Source organism: Callorhinus ursinus, unplaced genomic scaffold (genome assembly GCF_003265705.2).
Source record: "Callorhinus ursinus isolate GAN/ISIS: 27379988/994484 unplaced genomic scaffold, GSC_fseal_2.0 scaffold1, whole genome shotgun sequence".
Taxonomy (NCBI): domain Eukaryota; kingdom Metazoa; phylum Chordata; class Mammalia; order Carnivora; family Otariidae; genus Callorhinus; species Callorhinus ursinus.
The window spans coordinates 69,381,196-69,405,959 of record NW_027397063.1 but is presented as its reverse complement, the minus strand read 5'-3'; the positions used below and the strand labels follow the sequence as shown (position 1 = coordinate 69,405,959).

Below are 24,764 nucleotides of genomic sequence, written 5' to 3'. Positions count from 1 at the left end.
ATCAAGAGTCGGACGCTTAACCAACTGAGCCACCCAGGTGCCCCCCCAAAACTGATAGTTTTAAATGTAATAATAATTTAGAAAATATGGTGGGAGAAGTTCCCTTCTGCAGAGGGAGTAAAGCTTAAAATACCTACCCACAAATTTAATAAGAGATCTGAGGGTTCTACATCCAAACAACAACAGCAAAACTGAAATAACAGCTCAAAGCTCCCTGGAGGGACATAGCCTTAGTAGCAATCCCCCTGCTGCAGATACGTCCTCTCAGGCAGTCTTAAGTTTGCTTTGGCTTGAATGTCCAGTGGAGAGGGGAACAGATTTAATTTATAGTGTCACCTGCATTACCTTTATGTTAAAAAGGTATTTCCTCATATTTAGGTGGAGGCTGCTAGCCCTCAGGTCTACTTTTGGTCCTAGTTCTGCCCTCAAAGCTTGCAGTCCCTTCCCTATGAGCCCTTCACGCCTTTAAGATAGTGATCTCTCCCTCATCTCTTTCTCCTCCCCTCCTTTAAGCTGGACAGTTCCACGGCAGTGTTTCTAAAAGTTTAAAAACATTATTTTTTTTTGATTTGAGATCTAATTGGCATATAGCATTGTATTAGTTTTAGGTGTATAACAGGACAGTTTGATATATGTTTCTATTGCGAAATGATCAGCACAGTAAGTTCAGTTAACATCCATCCATCCATCACCGCATGTAGGTACACTATTTTTTTTTTTTTTCTTGTGAGGAGAACTTTTAAGATCTAATCTCTTAGTAAATGTCAAATAGCCAGTACGGTATTATTAACTGTGGTCACCATGCTGTACGTTACATTCCCAGGACTTAAGTATCTTGTAACTAGAAGTTTGTACCTTCTACCACCTTTAATTATTTGTATCCAGCTTATCCTGGAAAGCCCCCTCTGTCAGGACCCAAAACTGAACGTGAAGCCGTTGAATGCAGATGGAGAATGGCAAAATTCTCCAAGAGGATCCCTTTCCCTCAACAAAGATGCAAGTACCAAGAATTGCCATTACAGTTGTTAGCACAATCAGGCTCACTTATAGCACTGTCCTATTTAAAAAAAATACTGATATGTGTATGTATATTGACTAACTTATGTATGTATGTATGATACATATACTAATACTGTGGTATTTTCCTGGTGACCTTTTAAAAAAATCATGTGTATATTTTTTAAAAATACGATTTTTCCTTTTCTACACATGGAAAGAATACAGGGTCTTGGAAGGTAGTAAGGCCAAAAATGAATTGAGATCATTCCTATGATTAGATTAAGTAGTCTGATGAGGACAAATAGCATTTACAGTTGAATAAATAAGTTGGAGTTCTTGGAATCCAAGCAAGTCTAAATTTTGAGGAAACAAATTGGAAAAGCTCGAGTGCAGAATGACTAATAGTAAGAGCAAAACTGTGGTTACTAAGAAAATTATCACGATTGTTCTTTGCAATAGCTCTCCCTGGTGTATCCTGCTCTCGGGTTTAAGTTGTTCTACAGCTCCTTAATCCTTTATGCTTACTTCCTTAAGAAAGCAGGATAATCTGCTACTTTTCTTCTGCCCGTGCCAGTGATTTATTTGGGTGTCGCAGGTACGTGCTACCCTCCCTGACTGCAGTGTGCCTCCAGCATAGATTCATTGGAAAAGTGAACAAAGCTCTTCAGACTTCACCTGTACAGTTAAGGTGCTGAAGGGGCAGCAGGTCATTCCACAGTTATACTCCCCTCTATGATTTGTGATTCCCTGTGTTTGTTTAGAATGTAAAGAACACATAGAGTAGTAGAGGCAGGTGATTGAACACTCATAGACATCTGGAGAGGAAACACTGGCAAGATCATCTCCTAGAAACTTCTAAATATCTTTCTGTGCCAACCTGAGAGGGCATAGGCATAATTCAAAGCCCAATAGAGGAAGCCAAGTTCAATAAAATTGAAAGCACTTTTATACCAGCACTGGTAACTTTGAGTCCTCCCCCCAGCCCAGTTTAGATGGCTTTTGGGTATGGATTTTATTTATTGTGGTATTTTTCTTTCAATTAATTGAACTCTGTCAACCATAATTAAGGTTTTTTGTTTTTTTTTTTTTTTTTTGATTCTGAGTGATTTTATTGTTTCAGAGAGCTTCAGCCATATTTACCTTTAAAGACTGGGTTTCTTGAGGCATTGTGTTTTTGCTAGTGGTGAATCTCTACTATTCCTAAGCAGTTTATCTCATGTAGTTTGCACTCTACTGGATAAAAATTAACCTGTATGAAAATGTCCGTTCCAGACTGAAATTGTCTTTGGGAATTACCTCTTATCCTGGAAAACAGTGTCGGTCCAAGGTTGAGAAAGGAGACGTCTTACGACCTGTGCCCATGTCAGAGGCTCCCAAGGAATTTTTCTCCTCTGGAACAATGGCCAGGACACTTGTTGCTAATAGACCAGTGCATTAACTGGGCATTTTGCTGGAAGTAGAGAAAGGACAAAGCTAGAGCCGTAGAGGGAATTTCAGGGCAAAAACCTCATAGTTAGAAGCTGGGCACTATGCTTGAAGTGCCCTTCAAACATCCTGTTTTCAGAAATAAACCCAACTGTCATAGCAACTGTTATTTTTTCCCCAGACTGAGTATAAAGAACCGTGATTCCTTGTTAGTAGCTAGGATCTATTGCAAAGTTTGACTTTGTTCTGAATACAATCTCAGAACTGTGCATGGAGACTCCATTGAAACGGGAGAACAAAAAGACTGACTAGAATAAAGGTAATTTTACCTTGACCTCACTGAAAGGAGGTGGCGGCCAATCAAGAAGGCAATCAGCACAGGTGATATGAGCTAACCGGATAGAAGTGTGGACACTTTCTGCGGCACGTTATGGCTGACGTGTATCACTGAACCACCCTGGGTTGGGTTCCTCGATTGTAAAACAATGAGATTGAACAATATTATCTCTTCATTTCCTTCCTGCCCTAAAATTATATGAAAGTATGATTCAGCTACAGAAATTGTGTAAAATTGGTTACCCCTGAAGGGCATGGACTAAAATTGTTCCCATGGAATATTATAAATTTAGTTAGGCTGTGAAATGGGCCATCCGCTCTCAATTCTGTATGCCTTCAGCAGGTTCCTCTTCCACCGCCGTGTTCTCTCAGTTCTCTTGTTGTAGGCTGACGTCCTCAAATCATCTTTTCTGTAAACCAAAGCAAAGTAAAAATTTATGTTCTTAAGTACCTACAGTCCATGAGGGAGCTAACATTTTATTTGTTCCTACTATATGCTGGGTATCTCATGTATCATCTTTACAGCATCATTTGAAATTTGGTACTCATATTTCCAGTGTTCAAATAATGAAATTGAGGCTCAGGGAAATTATAAATAAGTGGCCTGATGTCCTGTGCTAATCAATAACAAGTCTTTGATTTGAATCCAGCCATCTCTAAATCCAAATTTCATAATCTTTCTGTTTCTATTGTATTTTGTAAGTTGACTGGCAAACTCTATACAGAAAATATTTGTTAGGTGTGTCCCCAATGAGATACATACATATATAGCTCTGCCTACATCTATATTCATTATCTATCTATCTATCTATCTATCTGTCTATCATCTATCACTCAGTCAGAAAGAGAAATCTATATTCGTGATAGTATGCGAAGTGGAACCTTGCTAGAAGGACTTCCATTTTTATTTATTTATTTATTTATTTATTTATTTATTTATTTAATTTTAAAAAGATTTTTTTATTTATTTGAGAGAGAGAGAGAGAGAGTGCAGGAGCAGAGGGAGAGGGAGAAGCAGACTCCCTGCTGAGCAGGGAGCCCGATGCGGGGCTCGATCCCAGGACCCTGGGATCATGACCTGAGCTGAAGGCAGACGCTTAACCGACTGAGCCACCCAGGTGCCCCTCCATTTTTAATATAAATCAGAAGCTTAAGCTGAAGGCATGAAGTTCTAATGATAAAAATCTGGGTATCACTTATGGGGGATCAGGGGAGCATGATGTCTTTGGATATATTCTATAGATGTTATGTAAACTTGGCCTTGTGATAAGAAAAGTGTTAAAAATTTTCCAGGTTAACCTTATGGTGGGGAGGAGAGTAAAATAAATACATCAATGAATGTCTGGCTGGCTTCCTGAATCTTCCAGGTAGTGTGAGGGAAATACAAACTGGGGAATATACACTGGACAAAGATCCAGAATCTTTTGTTACTTTCTTACATTTACTTAAAAAAAAAAAAATTCCTTGTCTGCTGGGCCACCTGGGTGGCTCAGTCAGTTGGGCGTCTGCCTTGGCTCAGGTCGTGATCCTGGGGTCCTGGGATCGAGCCCCATGTTGGGCTCCCTGTTCAGCGGAGAGGCTGCTCCCTCTCCCTCTGCCGATCCCCCTGCTTGTACATTCTCTCTCTCTCAAATAAATAAATAAAATCTTAAAAAAAATTCCTGGTCTGTTCTGAGGGCATCAAAACCTTTAAAAAGGAACATGTAGGACTCGATCCCGGGACTCCAGGATTATGACCTGAGTCCCACATCGGGCTCCCTGCTCAGCAGGGAGTCTGCTTCTCCCTCTTACCCTACCCTCTCTCATGTGCTCTCTCTCTCTCTCTCATTCTCTTTCTCAAATAAATAAATATAATCTTTAAAAAAAAATAAGAACATGTAATCATTTGTTTACCTTTTGCTGAAATGTGTGGGTGTGGGAAGTGGATAGGAGCCTCAAGGGATGAGAAGAAGACCTTAATCTGAACACTAATCACTTATTCATTCAACAAACATCTATGCCAAGAGCTGTGTTGAATTAGAGATAAACAGGGCATGAACTTTACTTTGGCTGTGTAGGCCCGAAAAAGAAGGGGAGACTGGAAGGCCCTGGCTAAGAAGCTGATCAGGGTTTTCTAGCAGCCTTGTCCTTCCTTATCCAAGCTGAGATTAACTTAGAACTTTTTTTTTTTTTTTTTGGTCCTTTTATTTACCTGTGAAATACACAACACACACACACACATACACACACACAAATATATGTATTATGTATGTAATATATATTACATACATAATACATATATTACAGAGATGGCATGGAAGCTTTGTTGAAATTCATTTCAGTGTGAATATTGGCTTCTATGATGGTGGATACAGTTCATCTGTCACGACGACCATTGTAAAGGAAGATGGGAGAATCCTTAGACCCTTCTTAAAAAAAGAACTTTGGAAATCGTGGTCTGATGGCTGTGAGAGGGTTAAGAGAGCCCATCGTTTTGTAACCAGGCCCAGCGATCTTGTGTGAGCCATGTCAGGGTGTTGTCTGCACGCTGTCTTTGCTGATCACAGTAATCGGGTCATAAGAGAAAGAAAAGTAATAGAGTGTCTCTTAGCAACCAACCCCAGGAGAAAGAGAAAATTACTCAAACCCAGCCATCCAGCCAGGGAAGTAGAAAGAAAAAATATTCTGAAAGTCTGTTGAAAGTACCCAGGGACATGTCTCCTATGTGGCATCTCCTATAGGCTGGCTTGGGTCTCTCTTATAACAAAAGAAGGAAAGAAAAAGAAATAAGTGAACACACAAACAAAACCCCTCTAAAATGGAAACATTTCTTTGCCTTCCTTCATGTCTCTTTTGGTAATTTTTTTTATAACTTAGAAAGAGGGGGAAAGAGGCAAAGGGTGGGCAGGGACCAAACACTTATTCCCTAACACAGGACTCGATAGTCCCAAGCGTGAGTAGATGTCAGGGAAGGAGGTGGTGGCTCTTCATTGTGCCTAGTATTTTCAGTTGAGATTGGATTGCCCTCCCAAGAAATAGGAATGCAAAATCTAGAGGTGCTGTTATTAGTTGTAGAAGACCTGCTTTTGCTCACCCTTCTTGTTACCTACGTTAACAGTCAGCTCTCTAGCTACTAATATTTATCACTACAGACCTTGGTCCAGCGTAGCAGCTTTAAAACATTTTTTGGGACAAGTGGCAGTAAGAAATAAATTTCATGTTGATAATTACAGACACGCATGCACACACATACATCCATATATACATATACATATATATGTATGAAAGAAAATGTCACTTAACAATATATGCTCTCACTTCACATGATGCACATTGACGTTTTCTATTCTATTTCAGGTTTTAAAAATACTTTTGGAGGTCCAGTAAATTGATTTTATGACCTTTTAACAAGTTGCTTTATACAGTTTGAAAAGCACTAGGCTAGGGTCAGCATTTGCCTTCCATTTTAATTTTATCAAAATGATGCCAAACAGCAAGTTCAGTCAGTCCTGGTGAAGAGCCCTTGGCCAGCATTGTGATGTTCAGAGTAACGGTTATTTAAGCTAATATTTCTTTGTCATCTGTCAAGTCGATGTATCCTGAGATCCTGGCTTGGAGTTTAGGGAAATAAGCTGAGGCAATTCTTGGACTGTCAGCAGTATAGAAAAGTACTATATTGTGACCAAGAAGCACTGCGCTGGACTCAGGCATCTTGGTTCTACTTGGACACATCCTTTTCTCAGCCAGAGCCCCTTGTTTGATGGGGTTGAATTAGATAATGCCATAAATTCCTTCTCAGTGTAATATCTGGAATTTATAGCTAGAAAGGGTCCCACAAATCATCCAATCGAATCTCTGTGTTTCCAAGATTCAGTCCCAGAGAAAGAACATGGATAGATTTCCCTATGTCCTTTAAGGCTCTGTGTTAGAAAGAAATGTCCACAAAAGATTGAATCCTCGTTCCTCACTTCAAATATCTCACTTTAGTATGGGAGCAAAGCCATGTACACAACAAAGTTCCAGAAGAGGTACAATTTGTTAAACACTACAGTTAGGGTAGAATTAAAATATAAAAACGCAGAGGAATGGATAATTTAATCTGACTGGAAAGATGAAGGCTGAAGGCTACACTAGTACGGGGGAGGAAGCTTTTGGGCTGGACCTTGAGGGAAGGAAAAGATTCACACAAGGAGATGTTGATGTTGGTAGACCATTTCAGGCAGACTACACTTTGTAGGTCATGGGAGAGGGGGGTCTTAATTGCCTCCTCTGAGTTGTTTTTTGACTTCCCTGAACTTACCAGAGTTGATATTTTTTCACCCCAAATTTTTCTATATTTTATGGGATTTTTTTTTTTCCAACTAAGATGACCCCTTGATAACGTGAGGTTTGATTAAATAATCTTTGTACAGTATTTCCTGGTGCTGGGAGACACATGCTCATACAAATACAAGGTGTCATTACAATGTTTTTCTCCCTCAGAGGACTAAAAAGTAAATAAGGAAATACAAATTAATACCTGTGGTCTTTATAGAACAAATAATGCTTGAATATATATATATTTCCCCCATTTAGACAGATCTTCATATAGTTTTGTCTGAACTTTTAGTATTTTATAAACCATAGAAATACTGTCCATTATTAGGGATACTGGAAGTAATGTTCTTGCTGATGGCACTTTCTGAACTAGACTGGTTTGGTTATTAAGTCAGTTGAGAGAAATAAGTGCAACAACCAGAATGGACTTTGTAATTTTGCTTCCATTTTGTGCCTTTCTTTGAGGGGGCTCCAGGCACTCATGTAGCTTGTTCAGACCCCCGGTTCTCTAAAGCTTTCCTACTGGCAGAGGAGACAGAAAGGTGTGCTGCTGTCTTGAAGTTCATTTATGGACCTGCTTCCTCTCCACAGGCTTCTTCTAGAGCAGTATTCCCCCCAGCATGTACTCCCAATACCTCTTCTGTCCCCAAACCTGATTTAACAATGGCGGGAGTAAATATATTTCCTTAATATTCTGTGACACTTTACATTCGTAGCACACATTCACAGCTGTTATTTTATTTGATCTTTAGAACTCTTTTTTTGATAGGTAAATGGCAGGGGTTACTACTCCCATTTTGTAGATGACTGAGCTGAAGTATCCAGAGTTGAGATCACTTGGTATCCCTCACTTAACCAAATCATGGTGCCAGGAGCAGAGGTGAAAGGATCCGGACTCCGGACCCAAGGGAGAGTAGTCGGATCGTGGAAGGTCCCTGCTGATGTTCAGTTCAGATGGTCTGTTGGAATGCTTTTCATTTTAGATGAAGAAACTTGAGGCTGGGAGAAATGGAGGTGCTAGTGTTTCAGAGGTCAGTACACAGAAGGAGATTTTCAAGTCCCTGTCTGGGAGGTGGTTAGCATCGCATTTCACAGATTTAATGCTGCCAGATCCCCTGTTGTGATCATAGCAAGGGATGGAGCTCTTGTTACTTGAGAAATGTGTGTGTGTGTATTTCATAAATAACTCCTGTTTATTGTTGATATTGTCTATATATAACTAATGTTATTTTAAGCCTGTATGTACGTGGGGCCCGATATTTGTCCAGTACTATGAATTGCCTTGGGAAAAAAAAATCAATAACAAAAACTTAAGCTGACTCAAAAGTACTTTTGGCGAGATTTCAAGAATAATGAACTGATCGGAAAATCATCGAGACTTTAAGTTCAGTAGGGATTTTGAGAAGGGTCCTATATGTTTAGGCCTGGATAGACAAAGGAAAGTGGGTCCTGAAGGCGGGAACAGTACAGTTGGCTAAGGGGTGAGAGATGAGGAGAGCGACTGTGGGTGGGGAGCATGGGGGTGACCGGCGGCAGTGGAGACCTTTGACCATGGAGTGGGGGTATGAAAGGAGGTACACGGGCCAGTGGGGAGTTCTTGGTCTCCCAGGTGAGGAAGGGGTGATTAGGGGAAGGAAGGGTAGACTCTGTCAGCCTTTCAGCCTGGAGCCTGGAACCACAGTGTGAGGTCAGGATGTAAACTCCTTGGAATTCAGCCATTTATATAGCTGCTCACATGGTCATAATTAGAAATTAAGATGACGCTCTTTGAAGTTAGCAACTTTCCTAAATAGCACTTGATGCTGCTGATGAATGAGACTGAGGCACATGACTTCTTCTGTAGGCTTCAGGCTCAATGGATCTGGGAGGATATGAGAGCTTCCGTTCCAAAGTGCCTACATTTGACTGACATGCTAAGTAATGCCTGGGTATAATTTGGGGAGTACTTGTGTATCCTTCAGAAGGAAAAGTTCCTGCTATTAGGATAATTTGTTAAACACTTGAAGTTTTCGAATATATTTCAATCAGAAAAATCCTCCTTGGATATGTTTTTCTTTGTGAACATTGGTAAATTTGAAGATTTTCCATACATTTAAAAATGTGCACAAGCTATAAGAACAAGAAAACAAATTCATTTTCAAAAATATAATCCTGTCTCCCATCATACAATTCCATTTTCTATGAACTGATTTATTCTCCAGCAATATGCATTTCTAGTTTTTGTAATGTGTAATCAAGGAGAGATACGATTTTTAATTTTTCTATTTAATGTTATAGAATAAGAATTTTCCTCATCATATTAAGCGGTGGCATTATAGTCCTTAGAGAAGCTATACCAGAATTTATTTAACTGTTGCCATATAGCCAGTCATATGTGTGGCTTCCAGTGTTTTTCTCTTAGGGGACATAATGAGGGCTTTCATGGGCACAGCTTTTTGGGGAGTTAGCATGTCGAAGAAACTGGGAGCATGTTTATTACCAGCTGATAATTGGCGCTTGCCAAAATATTCTCTTCCTTAAATCCCATTCTGCAGTAAGTACAACAGTGGTGTGAAGTACTTGGGGCCCAGGGAGGGTATTTGGAACTGGTTAGAAGACTTTTATTTGTGTGAGGTGGGTGAGGATGAGATGGGTGTGCTGTTCCATCTAATTTAAATAGGCCACGGAGGCAAATCAACTGGAATGAGGGAGAGGTGGTCCAACTACACTGCCTGGATATGATCTCCTTCGGGGCTGGATCATGTAGTTTTGTTGCAGTCAGGACGGTAGAGCACGGTGATGGTGATCAGTGAATAAGCAGACCGAGACCACTTGGCAGGTACGACCAGGGTCATGGCTGTGCAACGACAGGGGACTGATTCTATTCCTTGGCAGACTAATGAAAAACCCCAATCTTGGACCGACTGGGGTAATAATAATAATGAGAAGAAGAAGAAAGTTTTCTGTAGTGTTAACTATGTTCTGGATATTGTTCCAAGCATTTTATATGTAAATATGCAAATATTCTATTTTAATACATGTTATTGTAAATATATTTATTGTAGTTCCTTCTTTGTTTAGTTCTTTGTTTCTTAGGAAGTATGAATCTGGAACATAGTAGTGGGTGCCCATCAAATACCTATTAATTCAAGATTGGAAGAAAGAAGGAAGGAAGGCATGGATGAATGGATCACTTCATACATATGCCTATTTCTTGGAGGTCTAATCTTGACCTTAGAACCTTGGTTCAGCTATAACCAGGACCGAGTAGGTATGATCCATTTCACTACAGCAAAATCTTAGTTAAAAGCTAACTCTGCAGAGTGCGAAAGGATGCTGTTAACTAGTTTCCAAATGTATTAGTTTGATTTATTGTTGCCTTTTTCTGATAAAGAAATAGAGTAGTCTCCCCTAAAGTTTAGTGATTAAGTCACCAGCCGCCTTTTCTATTTTGGTAGTTGTGGTAATTGATGTTTCCTGGAAATTTTCCCCCTGTTCTATTAATACTGTCAAAGGGGGTTACAGTCGTGAGTCACTCCAGGAAGTCAACCATCGTTCGCTTCCTCAATTTTGCCAAACAGTCCCCATGTACAAAATCAACGACTTCTGCAAATGAGTTGCTTTATAGCTCTCAAGAAAGTTCTAGATAATGTAGCTTTTGTGGTTCATTCTGTGCTTCCTGCCATGATGGGGGATAAAACAAAAGTTGATGTTTTGTTTCTTGGTATTCTTGAAATCATTTACCATTTAGGTCACTGGTGTGGTCTCTCAGTTAAGAGAACTCCCACCTGCTGTCTAGCAAAAGTCCCTTGGCACTCATCTTTGCAAAGTTATACCTGGGGACAGAGACTTCAGCAGTCGGAACTGAGTTCATGAACTCCAGTGTGGGCTCTGCTTCTTAATGGTGTACACCTGCCTTTATGCTTCTGTATTCCTTCATTTGCTCACTTTTTAATGAGCTAATTAACACATTGATTCATTCAGTACCTAATAACATATCTCTTGAGCACTGTGTACTAGACACCATCCTATGCACCATCCTATGCACTGAAGTTGTAGTGCAGAGTACCTGCCCTTAGGAAGGTTCCAGTCTAGTTACTGTGAACTGTATTACTGAATTACCCACTGGAAAAACTAACTCAGAGAATATATAGCCCATAGGCTTGTCCTAAAGGAATCAAGTCCAACTGACATGTATAAAGTTGTGAAGAAGAAGGTAATTCATGTTGATTATGTAATTTTTATGCCTAGACTTCTCATCTGTGCCGCACCCCTCCCCCCCCCCCCCCCCGCCCCAGCACCGATAAACACTGGGGTGGAACTTAACTATGCATTTCTTGTGGTACTTAAATTTTTCTACCTTGGAAAATTAGTAATCTGTGTTCATGTTTTAGTTTCTCTGCAGATTCTTTGGGTAGAATCAGTGTGGGACTCATTTCTGGGTCAGGGCTGTCTCCCCTTCGACCTTTCCCCTCCTCATTACCTCTCCTTGCCTTCTAGCTTAGTGCCAGATGAGTGGTAGCTGTTCAGTATGATCAGTAAATGCCTGCTGTGTGATCTTAGACAAGTTAATGAACTTCTCTGAGTCGCAGTGTTCTCTTCTCTAAACAAAAGAGAACACTAATTTCTGACTTCCTAGGTTGTTGTGAAGGTTAGGAATTAAATTGAAAGTTCTTTTAATAGTGCCTGACATTTGGTAAGCACTTACTAAATGTTATCATTAATAAATGATTTCACTGCTGCTTATGAAGCAGCAGCATTTCCTTCTAGGATTTTCTTGTCATTCTTTATGATTGATAGAGAAGAGACATGGAGTCTAGGATTTCACGTCAGCCTTCTTTATATAGGAAACTAGATGTAAATATGCTGTTTCAGTTGTGTACATCTTGCATTCTTGTATGATTGCTGACAAACCAGCAAGTAAAAATTTTGCTACCGTTTCCCCTCAGTGTCAATTCATGGTGTCGTTAAAATCTCCGAATTTTTCGAGATACTTACTGCTGACACTGATTTGACCAGAGGTTATGTGAATCAGTGTCCTCGTTGAGTAGTGTGGCATGATCTCTGAGGTTTGACTCAAGTCCTCGGTCCTTTGTCCTTTGTTTATTCTGGTGTGGGCAGAGGAATCAGGCAGCAGGACTTTGACATCCTTTTACCCACCTCTCCCATCTTCTGCTGGCAGAGAAAATGTTGTGTAAAGAAGGGCAACAGGATGACTGAAAATTGCTGGGATATAAAAAAATTGTAGCATAATGAGAAATCCTAGTATATGTGCATGTTTTTATATATTTTCAGATATATGTAAATATATGTGTATATGTTTGTCTATATCGGACTTTGGAGTTGACATCTTTTTTTTATGTACAAACAATATGTACTTTTCAACTGTGTTTATAGCCCGTTGTCCTTCAGTCCTTATACATCGACCCTGTTTGGTTGTCACAGCAGAGATTAGTCTCCATTTTATTGGTGGGGACATTCAGAGTTAATGACTAGCATGTTCTAGAGCAAGGATGGAACCCAGATTTTCAAAGTTGTAAGGCAGCAGTCTTTTACCATGATCTGTACCTCTCTCTGTGATTTGTGATTTATATCTATATCTCAGAAGATAATTTAGAAGCATGGATATAGATTCAAGTTGAATCTTGACTTCTTTTTTAATGTCGTTTACGTTTTTTTATTTATTTTTTATTATTATGTTATGTTAATCACCATACATTACATCATTAGTTTTTGATGTAGTGTTCCATGATTCATTTTGTTTAAGTTTTTAATAGAAATAAAACTACAGCAAAGCTGCATTTGGCATCATTTGGGGCCCTTCCTATGTCTTCTTCGTATTGTGGTCACCTTTATCTGTGTTCTGATAACTGGCCCATGGCAGGTGCAGTATCAGAGTTGACTGAATGCTCCGCAATCCTCCCAGACCTATCCATTGTGGCATGGAGCATGCTTTGTAACTGCGTATACGTGCAATCGTTTGATCAGTGCCTTCCTCCCAGACTCGACCATAAACTTCATAGGGGCACCATGGTATCTTAGGGGTCTGAGCACAATGGATGGCAGGCAATAGGTGCTTCATAAGCTGCTGTTTGATGAATGAATGAATAAATGATTAAATGAGATGCCCAGACTTAAAAGTCCAGAATGTCAGTGCTAGAAGGAGCTTTCTAAGTTCTTTAAGTTCAACCTAATGAAATACTACTCAAAACCTCCCCTGTTCAACCACTGACAGAGATGCCTTGGAGTTTATAGAGACGAACAAAATATGCTTTCCATGCTCAGAAACTAATGATTTAATGGGGCGGGGGCATTTAAAATATGTGAAATGAATTGTAACAGAGTTCTAGGCAAAGCCTGTTGGGAACGGTAGAGAGAGATAAGATACTGCTTCTGATCGGGACATCAGGCAAGGTTTCCTGGAGATGCATTTCAACTGCGTCTTGGAAAGGAGACTTTCCATGAATGGGAACAGTGTTAGGAAAGAACAGTGTGTTTAGTGAATGGGTCATGGGGATGAGTCACTGGGTCTAATGGAGGGCCTGGGGGAGCCATGAGCCTGACGTTGGGCCTCAGCATGACTGTGCAAAGTGAAATGTGCTCATTACCCTTTCTCCCTTTCCACCCATACTTACGTTTCTTTAACTCCTCTTTCAACTATCCATGACTCTATTTTCCCTTACTCTTCCCCCAACCCCGTCATCCCCCCCCACCTTTCTTGGCAAAATCTGATACTTAGATAGTGAATAGTTTGTTGCACAAACTGTCACTGTTCATAAATTAATGTGACAGATGGGTGGTCTGGGGAACAAGACACTTTCTGTAATCTGTAGCATTGAGGCTGAGTGAGGTGCTTCCCGAAGTAGTTTTCTTTTGCTATTTTTGCTCAGATTGTGATGTGGCCATGGCTTCAGTTCATACTTTCACTGTGGGGAATTTCTAATCTTGAGAATCAAGCTCTGGGTATGCATTTTTTATATAACCCCTTTTTTATGGAAACTGCTCTGCCAAGACAGTGATTTCTGCTGTCGTCTGCCAGGCTGAGGTGTTCAGTCCTGAGCATGCGGGACGGCTGTGCGGAGCTGTCTTTGGCTCCCGGGGCCTCCTTGCTTTAGGAACACACCGCACGGGTGTATGTGTCTCTTTGTAAAACCGTTTTTTTGGAGATGACAAAAAACACTCTAAGGAATACAAGCTTTGCTTCTGTTTCAAAGGTAGGGTAGAGGCAGATGGACCAGTCACTGAAGGCATGCTTGTGATCACTCCTCTCCGAACTTGATTTTCACTACTTGAACTTCATTTTCCATGCTTTTATGACCGATACACCTACACACAAAGGAAAGCATAATACTTGCTCAAAGTGCAAGAAGCCATTTCCATCCTTGAACTCCACGTAATGGTTCATTTATTCGCCATTAGTCTAACAACATAAGTGGCACTCCCTGTTTGTTACTGAAAGTAACGAAAGCCAAGCAAAAGAGCAGAAGGCAAGTTCTTGCCTATAGGAGCCGCAGTTGAATGTGGCATTGGCTAGTGATAAAGTACTGGCCCGCTCTTGGGGCCTGGCCTCGTCACTTACAGGCTCTGTGACATGGGGTAGGTCACCTAGCCTACTCACTAAATGGGGATAAACAGAATTGGCCTGCACTGACTTCTACTTCAGATGGCAATTGTGTGCAAAGGTGAATTGTAAATTGTAAGTGCTGAACAAATATGAAGGGCTGTTATCATTTCACCCCCTGGCTAAGGAGAAATTGGTAGCATGAATCTTACGTACCTTTCTTTGCTATTTTGATTCAGCAGCACCAAGAGCTTCGGCACTTCTTTTGCTGACATTCCTAATTAGCAATGCCGAAGCTCAGCATTGTATCAATCCTCCCCAAGCCTTAAGATGGAAACAGGTGTTCCTGTTATAGCTCTACCATGTGCATGACAGGAAAGAATCGTGTTGCCATCAGAACCTTAATTTATCAATCTTACTGACTTAAATTTTAAATTTGCAAGCTTCAGATGATTCATTATCAACGTATTTTTCATGCCTTAGCTTTTCTCCAGGGAACAAAAGGAAATGGCTCACACCAGCACTTCTGATAACCTCTCATTCAGCAGAGGATGGTGTGCCCTTAATTTTGTCAGCATGTGCATAAAGAATGTACTTTTAGTAGAGATTCTTTACTCTGCAAATGCAGTGCATAATTTTCAAATATGCCTTTAAATCGGCCTCAAAACCTCTTCTGAATCTGGGTTTTTTCCTCCCTTCATTAAAATATTCCAACCTGGAAATTTCGTCTTTGGAAACTCAGACACTTTTTACTTCGTGTGAAGAGAACAACCAAATGATTGCCATACTTCAAAAACTACAAGGATGACATATTTTCGGCCTGTACCACATTGATATGGTTGAGCTGTATTTTTCTTCTAATGATACAGATAATCTATGTGTGTCTACGTGTGTTTGGTTTTTTATCTATGCGTTCATATTTTGAAAAGATAAGAGGTATAGAGGTAAATTTTGAGAAATTAAAACAGTTATGGACAAAATCGTCTTATCACTTTAGCAGTGCATCTCAATTCTAACCTTGAAACGAAAAGGTTGTATCTGCTTCTTTGATTATATACTAACTAGGAAAACAAATCTGTTATACCTGAGCTAGATTGTTCTCAGGATTTTGTGGAAGAAAAGATAACAAGCATAAATTCATCATAGAAAAGAAGAAAGACTAATCTATTCATTTGTTCATTCATTCATTTAGCCAAGCAATGTTTGAGAACCCATCATGTGCCAGATACTGTTTTAAGTCTGAGAGTAAGCTGTGACCAAAGTCCTTACCTTCCTGGGTTTTACTTTGTAAAAAGGAGGAGGCTAAGCCATCAAATATCTAAGGGCTCAAAGTGGAGAAAATCACACGTGCATGCAAAGACACACACAGACTGGGGTTAGAGGATGAAGAATCGCCTGGTCGATTGTGATATGGAATCGGTGTCATGATTTGCCATCAGTTCCATCATCCTTAAAGGCCTCTCTTCTTATCATGAATTATTTCATTTGCCTCTTCTTTGTCCCATCTGGTGGGGAGTAGGAGTTGTCTGTCCTTTTTGCACCTAATTCTTTTATTTTTTGGTAAACACCACTTTCTCATTCTTGGCTCGAAGGCAGTGACCTTGCACGTGTGTTTTGTGCTTAATAATCTCAAGAGAGTCCTGTCCACAATACTTACCTTAAAAAGGCTTGTGGGATACCACTGAAATGACTAGAAACAGCTCTCTTTAGTAAGCACGCTGGGATTGTCTCATCATTTGAAGGGAGCCTGCAGGTTTGGCTTCCTTTTGCCACTCAAATCTCCCATGGCCTTTACAGACCAGTGAAAGTAGCAGGTGGCCTTTAGCTTTTAGTTTTTGTGAAATTTGTCTCTTTTCTGCCACTCTCTAGTGGGCTGTCGGGGTCAGCCCTTCATGAAATGGCCCACAGATCATTTCAGCTCTTTCTTTGTAAGAGCTTCTTTGTAACTTGTCGGTTACTGGGGATGCCATTTAACTTCTCTGTCTTCAACTCCTGAAGGGACTGCTTTGACAGTGTCCTCCGGAAGCTTTTGTGGGTTTTTTCTCTTGTTTTTGTTGTTCCTTGTTATTTTCATTTATTCTTTAATAATCAGAACCCATCCAACCTGTCAAACTCAGTTTCCCCAAGTTTCCTTAATTTTGCATTCACTGGCTGATTGCGTTACTGTGGTTATTACTCCAAACCGTATCTGCCTCTCTTTGGTGCATCACGCTCCTTGCCAGCCTCCAAGGCCTGGCTCACCTTCTCCCTTTTTCAAAGACCCTTTGCTTGTTAATGAATTCCCCACATGGCAGCCAGGTAGAGCTGTCCAGAGTAGGACTGTGCAGTTTTACTTGCTCTTTTTACCTTTCCTCTAGGTCTTGGTTAGCCCTAATTCTTATTTCTCAGCTTTCCAGAACTGACGTGCTTACTGTAGAACTGCTGTTTTCATAGTTGTTTTCTAAACTGCAGATGCTGGTGGCCACAGGACGATGGCAAGAGGAGATGGTGTCTCTCCTTCAACTGTTGGCATTACAGAGGATTCTGGAAATGCGCAAGTGTGAAAGCTTCAGGAAGCCTGAAGTGGGGGTTATGGCCTGAACCGTCTTCACTCTTTCATTGGGGTAGAGAATCTTAGAAGGTCTTGACACAAACCTCAAGGATCACCTGGGCCATCGACCCTGTTTGTACCTTAAAACTGGGAGCAGAGCTTTTATAAAATACAGATGCAGGGTTCCCTGCTTCAGAGACTCTGACTTAATTGTCCCGCAGTGGGTCTGCACATTGATGCTTTATAGAAGTTTTCCATATGATTCAGGTTTGAGCACCACTGAGTTACTCTCACCACCTGATTTTATTAGGAGAAGATAAGGTCTGAAGCAAAAGTGACTTGCGCAGACTTTCGTAGTTGCAGGGCTGTCGAGTAGGGAACATGTATCTCCTGATTTCGAGTCAGCACTGCGTCCACTACCCTTACTACCATTTATTCGCATTTCATGTGTCAGATTGTCTGCTGTGGTCCTGGGTGGTGGTGGGGGGTGGGGAGAATTCCAGAACCTGAACTACGCAGGAGAGTAACTGGAAATTGTTCAGTGCTTACATGATTGAGCCTAGAATACGTTGAGCTTGTAGGCTGTTGAATCAAGAAAGAAGGGAGATCTGGATAACTGGGTGTATTTGGATTCCCAAAGAGAGGGTCATAGGATTTAGCTTTAGGTCTTGATACTTCAAAATGTGATTGTATTCATAACAGATATTTGTGGTGTGTTGTAAAAGTATCATATTTATTGGCAAATGTCCTGGGTTCAGTTACGATTCTGTCCTTATGAGTTCTGGGGACTTGGACAAACTGGCCCATTTTGAGCTTTGTTTTCCCCTGTTTTTATAATGGACATAATGTCCCCATTTCCCTGAGTTTTACGAAGTTTACTGGAGACGACATATGTCAAAGCTGCCATGTGACAGATACTCAGCGCTGATTTTGAAGTCAGGCAAGTCTGTCTAACATTTGCTGCAGCGAACGAGATGGTACTAAGTATGTGGCCAAATCAGAAGGGTGATTTCTGTCAACTTTGCCTAGGACAGTCAGTAGGACCGAGGTGGCAAACTATAGCTGAGTCCCAGCTCATGAAACTTGCATGGCGTATGGTACCAGAGATAGGAAACAGTCCAGACTGTAAGGCAAGTGCTAGTCCTCTCCCCCACATTTGTATCACAAGTATATCCTGCACTATTTCTTAGTGTGCTGGAGGCTTTTTATGTTCAGAAAGATCTTAGTGAATCCTAGAATCATGCATTCCTGAAAAACCTTGGACATTAACTAGTTCAGCCTCCCATCCAGAACTTGCATCCTGGATAAATGGTTGCATAGACTCTGCTTGCACATCCAAAGTCATGCGACTCTTACTCTTTGGAGCCTGTTTATTTGTTGGGTAAACCATGTTGTTGAAACACATTTCTTATATTGGATTCTGCCTTCTTAAATCTTGGTTTGTTTCAAGTAGCCTCCATACCTGGCATGGAGCCCAACACAGGGCTTGAACTCAGGACCCTGAGATTAAGACCTGAGCTGAGATCAAGAGTCAGACGCTTAACTGACTGAGGCACCCGGGTGCCCCACCTTCTTAAATCTTTTTTCTCTTAATGCAGAGAAAATCTGATCTTCTTTTCCTTCTGAGGACCTTCCTTAGTTAAATAGTATAATGTAACAGGAAACACAGACCAACTCACACTAGCCAAGTAAAGGTGGTTTGCTATATGTTAGAAAATCCGAGAGAGGTTGGAAGCCATGAAGGCAGGAACCACAGTAGCTCCAGGCCTCTAAGAACCAAGAGTTTCAAGATTTTCACACCATTGAATTTCCTTTGAACATCTCTGCCCTTTCCTCCTTATGGACATCACATGCTTTAGACTGAATTAACAGTATGACTCCAAGATTGTTCAAGTTTCATTATTGGTCTTTGCAGAGCATCTCTTATTTTCTTTTTATGTTTCTTCCATTTTTTTTCCTTTGCTTCATCCTTCGTCCTCATTCCACTTTCCCTTCTACCTCAGAGATTCCTGCTCTCATGTGTTTGGAATAGTCCTTATATATGTATGAATCTTTAGAAATACATAGTATTTTAATTTACATAAATTTACATAATAATAATGCACAACACTTGCCATCTGCTTCCCACATGGTAAGCTGTCTTCCAGGTCCTTTAAATGTATTAACTGCAGTGATTGTCACAACAAACTCTGTGAGGCAGGGACTATTACCTTACCTGGTTTACAGATTAGAAAAGTAAGCACAGGGAAAGTAACTTTCCCAAGGTTACATTGCTGTGGAGTTAGTAGCTGAGCAAGGATTCAAACCCAGTCTGACTTGGCACATCTCACACTTGTTTACTTAGCTCTTGTGTCTGTAGATTATGGTACTGTGCCACGGACCTGGTCCTATTTCTTATCTTTTTTTGCTGCTATTATGGCCCAGCATAGTCTTTCTTTGGTCCTCAAATTAAGCAATAATTGTATTATGAACTGTCTAATACATAGATAACATTTGTTGAGGGTTCAGGATGTATCAGACACTCTTTGTATGGGTTAGATTATTTACTTTGAATGGCTCTAAGATATTGGTATTTTTTTTTTTTTTTTACAGGTGAGAAAAAATTGTATGCATTTCAAAACTGGTCAAGCATGTATGAGATATATTGAGTCGTATACATAAATAATGCTCAATGAGCATATAATGATTAGGACTCCTACAGCATCTCTCATACTCTGCCCACAGAGTGTGCTAATGGGTTTTAGCAGTTATATTAATTTACATTTGTCAGTATGATCAGCATAGTCTTTTAAAGATCTAGAAGTTTACTGTTTCTGACACTGCAGAGTATTCCAAAGTGTGTATCCATTGCATTCCATGGATCTGTGTCCCTGCTAATACACCTTAAAGCTACCTCCAAATCCCCCCTCCTGCAAACCTGGTTATGATGAACATCTTTATATAAGTGTTCTTAAGGATTGGCAAAAGTTTGCTCAGAGTTTGTAGCTGGGAGTAGGGTGCTTGGTCATAGTACATTTTCAGACTCAAATTCATTAGGTTTTGCCAATTTTTTTTTCCATAATGGCTGCACCAGGGTCCATTTCCCCCAGGAAAACATTAGGATTCTCGTTTTCTCCATATAGTTCCCAACACATGGTACGTCGTGTACCTTTATATTTTTTGTTAATGTGATGGGTATAGGTGGTAGCTCCCAGTTTCTGCTTCTGTTCCATACATAGTAAGCTGACTCAGTCTCTCAAAATTACTGAGCAAGGGGATTTGTTTTATAATGGTGAAGTGTCCATTTCTGGTCCAATAGATCTCTAAGACTGTGGTCATAGTAGGCATGTTGCCTACTCATCAGGGTTTGTGGGTAGGAACAGATTCTCTGAAAAAGTGGTGTTGTCATTGTAGGCTGTTCTGCTGACCAGTCCTTCTTTCATTCCTTCCTTTTTTCAATATTGATTGAGTGACAACCATATCTTGGGAGCTTTTCTAAGCTCGTGAGCTGAGGGACACCGTTGTGAGCAAAATAGACATGGCCTTTGGTTTTTTGGAACCTCTAATCTAGTTGGGGGGTAGCCGTTAATTAAGTACTCATGGAAACATGGAACCATGGTGAGTGCTATTCATGAGAAGTAGAGGCAGCGGTGGCATGTAATAGACATAGCTGATCTATTTTTGCTTATTTGATACAGTTATATAAGGGATGCTGTAGGTCAGGAAAGTTAGAGGATATGGTGAAGTGGTGGGGAAGAATATTCAGACAGAATAATCAAAAGGGACCCAGAGGAAAGAGGGAATCTGATGTCCTCAAGGAATGGAAAGGCTAGGATCACTTGGAGGGCTTTTAATTCATTTATTGAACACGTTGTTATTGAGTGTTCGCTATGGTCCAGAATAGCGTAGGGGGTGAGTGAGATGGAGCTAGGAAGGTGGGCACAGGGCTCTATCATGCGCTCATCTGCCTTGGGTTTTCTCGAATTTGAGCAGCCTGTGTTCTAATGTTTTGTTTGATTGTTTTCTTTGTTTTTATTTTTAATACTCTGGTTTCAGATGTCTCTTAACCTTTATTTGCTTTTACCAGAGGGTGGTACGGTTTGTCTTAGACCCTCTACAACAGAGGCCTGCAGAGCTAGGAGTAAGATCTTAAGTCTTACTCTCCAGAAGAGATGTATTCTAGACATTAGTTAAGTTCCCTTGCTGTTAGCAGCAAACATCACTCCTTATTTTTCTTCTTTTGCCATTAACCCAGCAGTATATTGTGTGGTCTTCAAGGGCACATGGTCTGTTTATGTGGAATGGCTGTAAATATAGTTAGCCTTTGGGATCTGAGCTTGTTGTTTGTGGCCTGATCTCCACATGTCTTGTTTCTTCCTTTCCCCAGAAGGACCACACTTGGTACATGACGAAGTCAGGCTATTGTCTGCTCGCTCAGTATTGTCAGACAAAATGCTTAAAAGCTGTTTGAGCTTATTTTTCTTTTGTCCACTGATGATGAAATCTCTCTCTCTCTCTCTTTTTTTTACTTGACATGTGATGAGAAAGAAAAACAACAAATAAGAAAAGGACCTTGGACAATTTCCACCCACTTTTGTTTTCCTGATCTTATAACATAACCTTTTGTATCTTCTACTTTTGCCCCCTACCCTCAAAATCTGTAGGGGGAAAATAGTTGCCATTGAAGGGAGATGTTTTAGTGGCCCTTGCTTTGTTTTCTAAGGGGTGAAGTGGACATAACACTCACCCATGATGCAAAGGGTGCATATTATGGGCTAGAGACCACAGCCTGGTTTTGCCTTGTCTTATCTGTTTGATGGAGTTAGTGTGCATCCTGTGACGAACCCCTATTTTGTCACATCTTATGCATATTTTATTATTTCCTACGTCTCTTTTCTTCAAGTAGTCCCCCATGCCCGAGTCCTTTCTTGATTATAGGTCTTTAGCTAGACCTGAAATCTCACCCCTTAATTCACTCCAGACGTTAAGTCAGCTCACATAGCCGTACATGAGCGTGGCTCCCATTTGTATGTAGTGGCCTGTGGGAAGGAGATGGCGGTTGGCTATTTAAGATTCCTCCTTAGGTGGACCACCCCTTTCGGATTCTCTGGTTTCATCTCTTTTAAATCTGCTCCTCTATAGGCGTCTGTTACTGATCTGCATAAGCACGTTATTTCTCCTTGACTCTTCCTTCTTTCTCAGGTATTGAGATCCACCTGTTATATGTCCCCATCATTTCTGCCCTTCCATGGCATCAGTCCACTCCATTCTTGGGCAGATGCTTTGTTTAGACCCTTAATAGACTCTGGAACTCCTTATCTCCAGGTCCTGGGCATCCATTCATTCTGCACCTTGTACTCCGTTTCTTCTACAATATTGACCTGATCCCGTTAATGGCCTATTGCACCCTTTACAGTAGCCACAGTCCCTGTGGGAGTAAGTTCCAGTCCAGCCAGCAATCTGTGATCCCTTGCTGATTGAATTTGCTTGTTTAACCTCAGCAGCAGTGGCTTCCCATTATGCCCTTTGCCCTGGCCAGATTGGACTATGCGCTGTTCTCTGAAAACATGCCATGTTTTCCTTCCTGTGTCTTCACCCAAATGGTTCTCTCTGTCTAGAATACACTTTTCAGTGTTTCTACTTCCACATATCTGTTCTACAGTCTTTATCAAAATAGTACCTTCTCTGTGAAGGCTTCCTTAGCTTAAAGTTATTCTGATTTCCTCTGAGTTTGTTACATATGGGGACTTCTGTTTCTTAGCATTCTACAGATGAAGAGACTGGACTCAGTCTCAGTAACTCCAACTCAAAAATGCAGCAGGTGGAACTGTGGAGGTTCTAACTAACATTCTAACTAAAAATGCCATGTTTGTCCCACCGTACCACATTCTTTCCATTTCATATCATTCATATAATTCTACCTTATACAGTACAGTAGAGGGCAGGGTAGTGGAATAATGTCTGCCTTTTATTGAGTGCTTAGTATATTCCAGATACTGTTTTACATATTATATGTTTATTTAATTAATAATCATAAAATTATTTAAAGCAAGTAATCTTACGATCCCCACTGTCCATCTGAGGAAGTGAAGCATGGAAAGGTTGGGTAACTTGTCCAGGGTTATGCAGCCAGCTTGTGGCAGCCGGAATACCGACCCAGTCTGGCTCCACAGCCTGTGCTCTTTAACTGCCCTGTGACTCTGTGGATAAGCAGGAGCTCAAAATAGAAGCCTTAAGCCACTGACATTTTCAGTTAATAATATTTGACAATTGTGGGCTATAATATTTCTCAGTAACTTTTCTCAATGGAAAACCAGTGGGTCTCTTTGATGTGTTTCGAGACCTTAGGATTTTCAAAGGTTCCTCTGTTGTGGACACTTGAAATTTGTAATTGGAGATAAACTAATTGCTAACACTTTCCTACCTGGAAATAATTCAGCTCTAATGTATTTGTGTTCTTTGAAAACAACTCCAGTTTTAGGCATTATACACAAGCATGAGCTAACTACTTACGTTGATGGAAACACAACTTCTCTCAGTACTGAGAATTTGGAGACATATCCTTTATACAAGTGAGATGACACAAATTGTTAATGCCCTGTCTTTACAAGAGCTGAGCAAGAAGAGAATCATGGTTCTCGGGACAGACAGAGTGGAAGAGAGTTTAATGGGTAACGTAGGTGCTACTTCATCAAGTTGCATGGTTTCAGGGCAGTTTATATAGACTCCGTTCTTAGTTGAGAGCCTGATGAAATCTCAAGGCCATTATTAATAATAACATTTGGGGACTAGCAAAGTGCTACCATGATAAGCACTGACACGGAAAGAGAAAGGAGGTATTGACCTGATCTTCTTGGCCTTCCATTTTGAAAAAGATTCTTCAGTGCTTCACATGAAATGGAATCTATACACAACTCAGGAAAATGTGATTTTCTTGAGGCTGAAGACTAGGTTTTCTACATTTCTGATAATAAAGCTCAGTTAATATTTGGAATGAATGGAACAGTGAGAGGAAGTGGGCCCAAATCCTTGGTTTTCTTGATTGGTGACATAATTGATATCACTTACGAAATTTAAGTCAGTGGAATTTGATCACTCACCTGCTCTATGGAAGACATAGGCCATGGTTGAAAACAGTAGATATGTATACTTGATTTAAAAATGAAGCCGAAGTAAACTCTGTCATTATATACTGACTGGAGAAGAAGAGGGCCAATGTTGGTGAATCTGTTAGAACAAAAAAATGAATGTGACCTGCTCTCGATATGGTAAAACCAGCTCTCAGTACTCAACCTGTAAAGAGGATATTACTTTTGTCCAGAATTTTACAAGGATCTTTTTATTAAGGGGGCAACGAGAACTACAGTTGCCTAATATGGTTGTGAAAAAGTAAATCTGTTTTTGTTGGCTGGCTCATTTGTTCATTCATTCAGCATTTATTGGCACTATAAGAAACCCTGTACCATGTGCTACAGAGAGGGTTACCAAGTGGGTCACCACCAACATTAGGTCCTGCATCAGATTAGGAGGTTGTGATATGACCAGTGACAATAAACACATTCAGTAAGTATTGTTTGGAAAACTTGTTTGAGTTTTGCATGCTTGCTGTGTGTGTGTGTGTGTGTACGTCTGCACGCACATGTACTTACATATTTGTTG

General features: G+C 40.5%; 1 protein-coding gene and 1 long non-coding RNA gene across 13 annotated transcripts in view; one reads left to right on the top strand and one right to left on the bottom strand.

The window, feature by feature from the left end:
• LPP (LIM domain containing preferred translocation partner in lipoma) overlaps nucleotides 1–24,764 on the top strand; it is a 667,328-nt gene that overhangs the window by 241,517 nt on the left and 401,047 nt on the right. The window lies entirely within an intron of this gene.
• LOC141373301 (uncharacterized) overlaps nucleotides 24,206–24,764 on the bottom strand; it is a 64,742-nt gene continuing 64,183 nt past the window's right edge. The window contains exon 3 of the long non-coding RNA XR_012379140.1: nucleotides 24,206–24,332. This is a non-coding gene — a long non-coding RNA (uncharacterized lncRNA). The remainder of the gene's footprint in view (nucleotides 24,333–24,764) is intronic.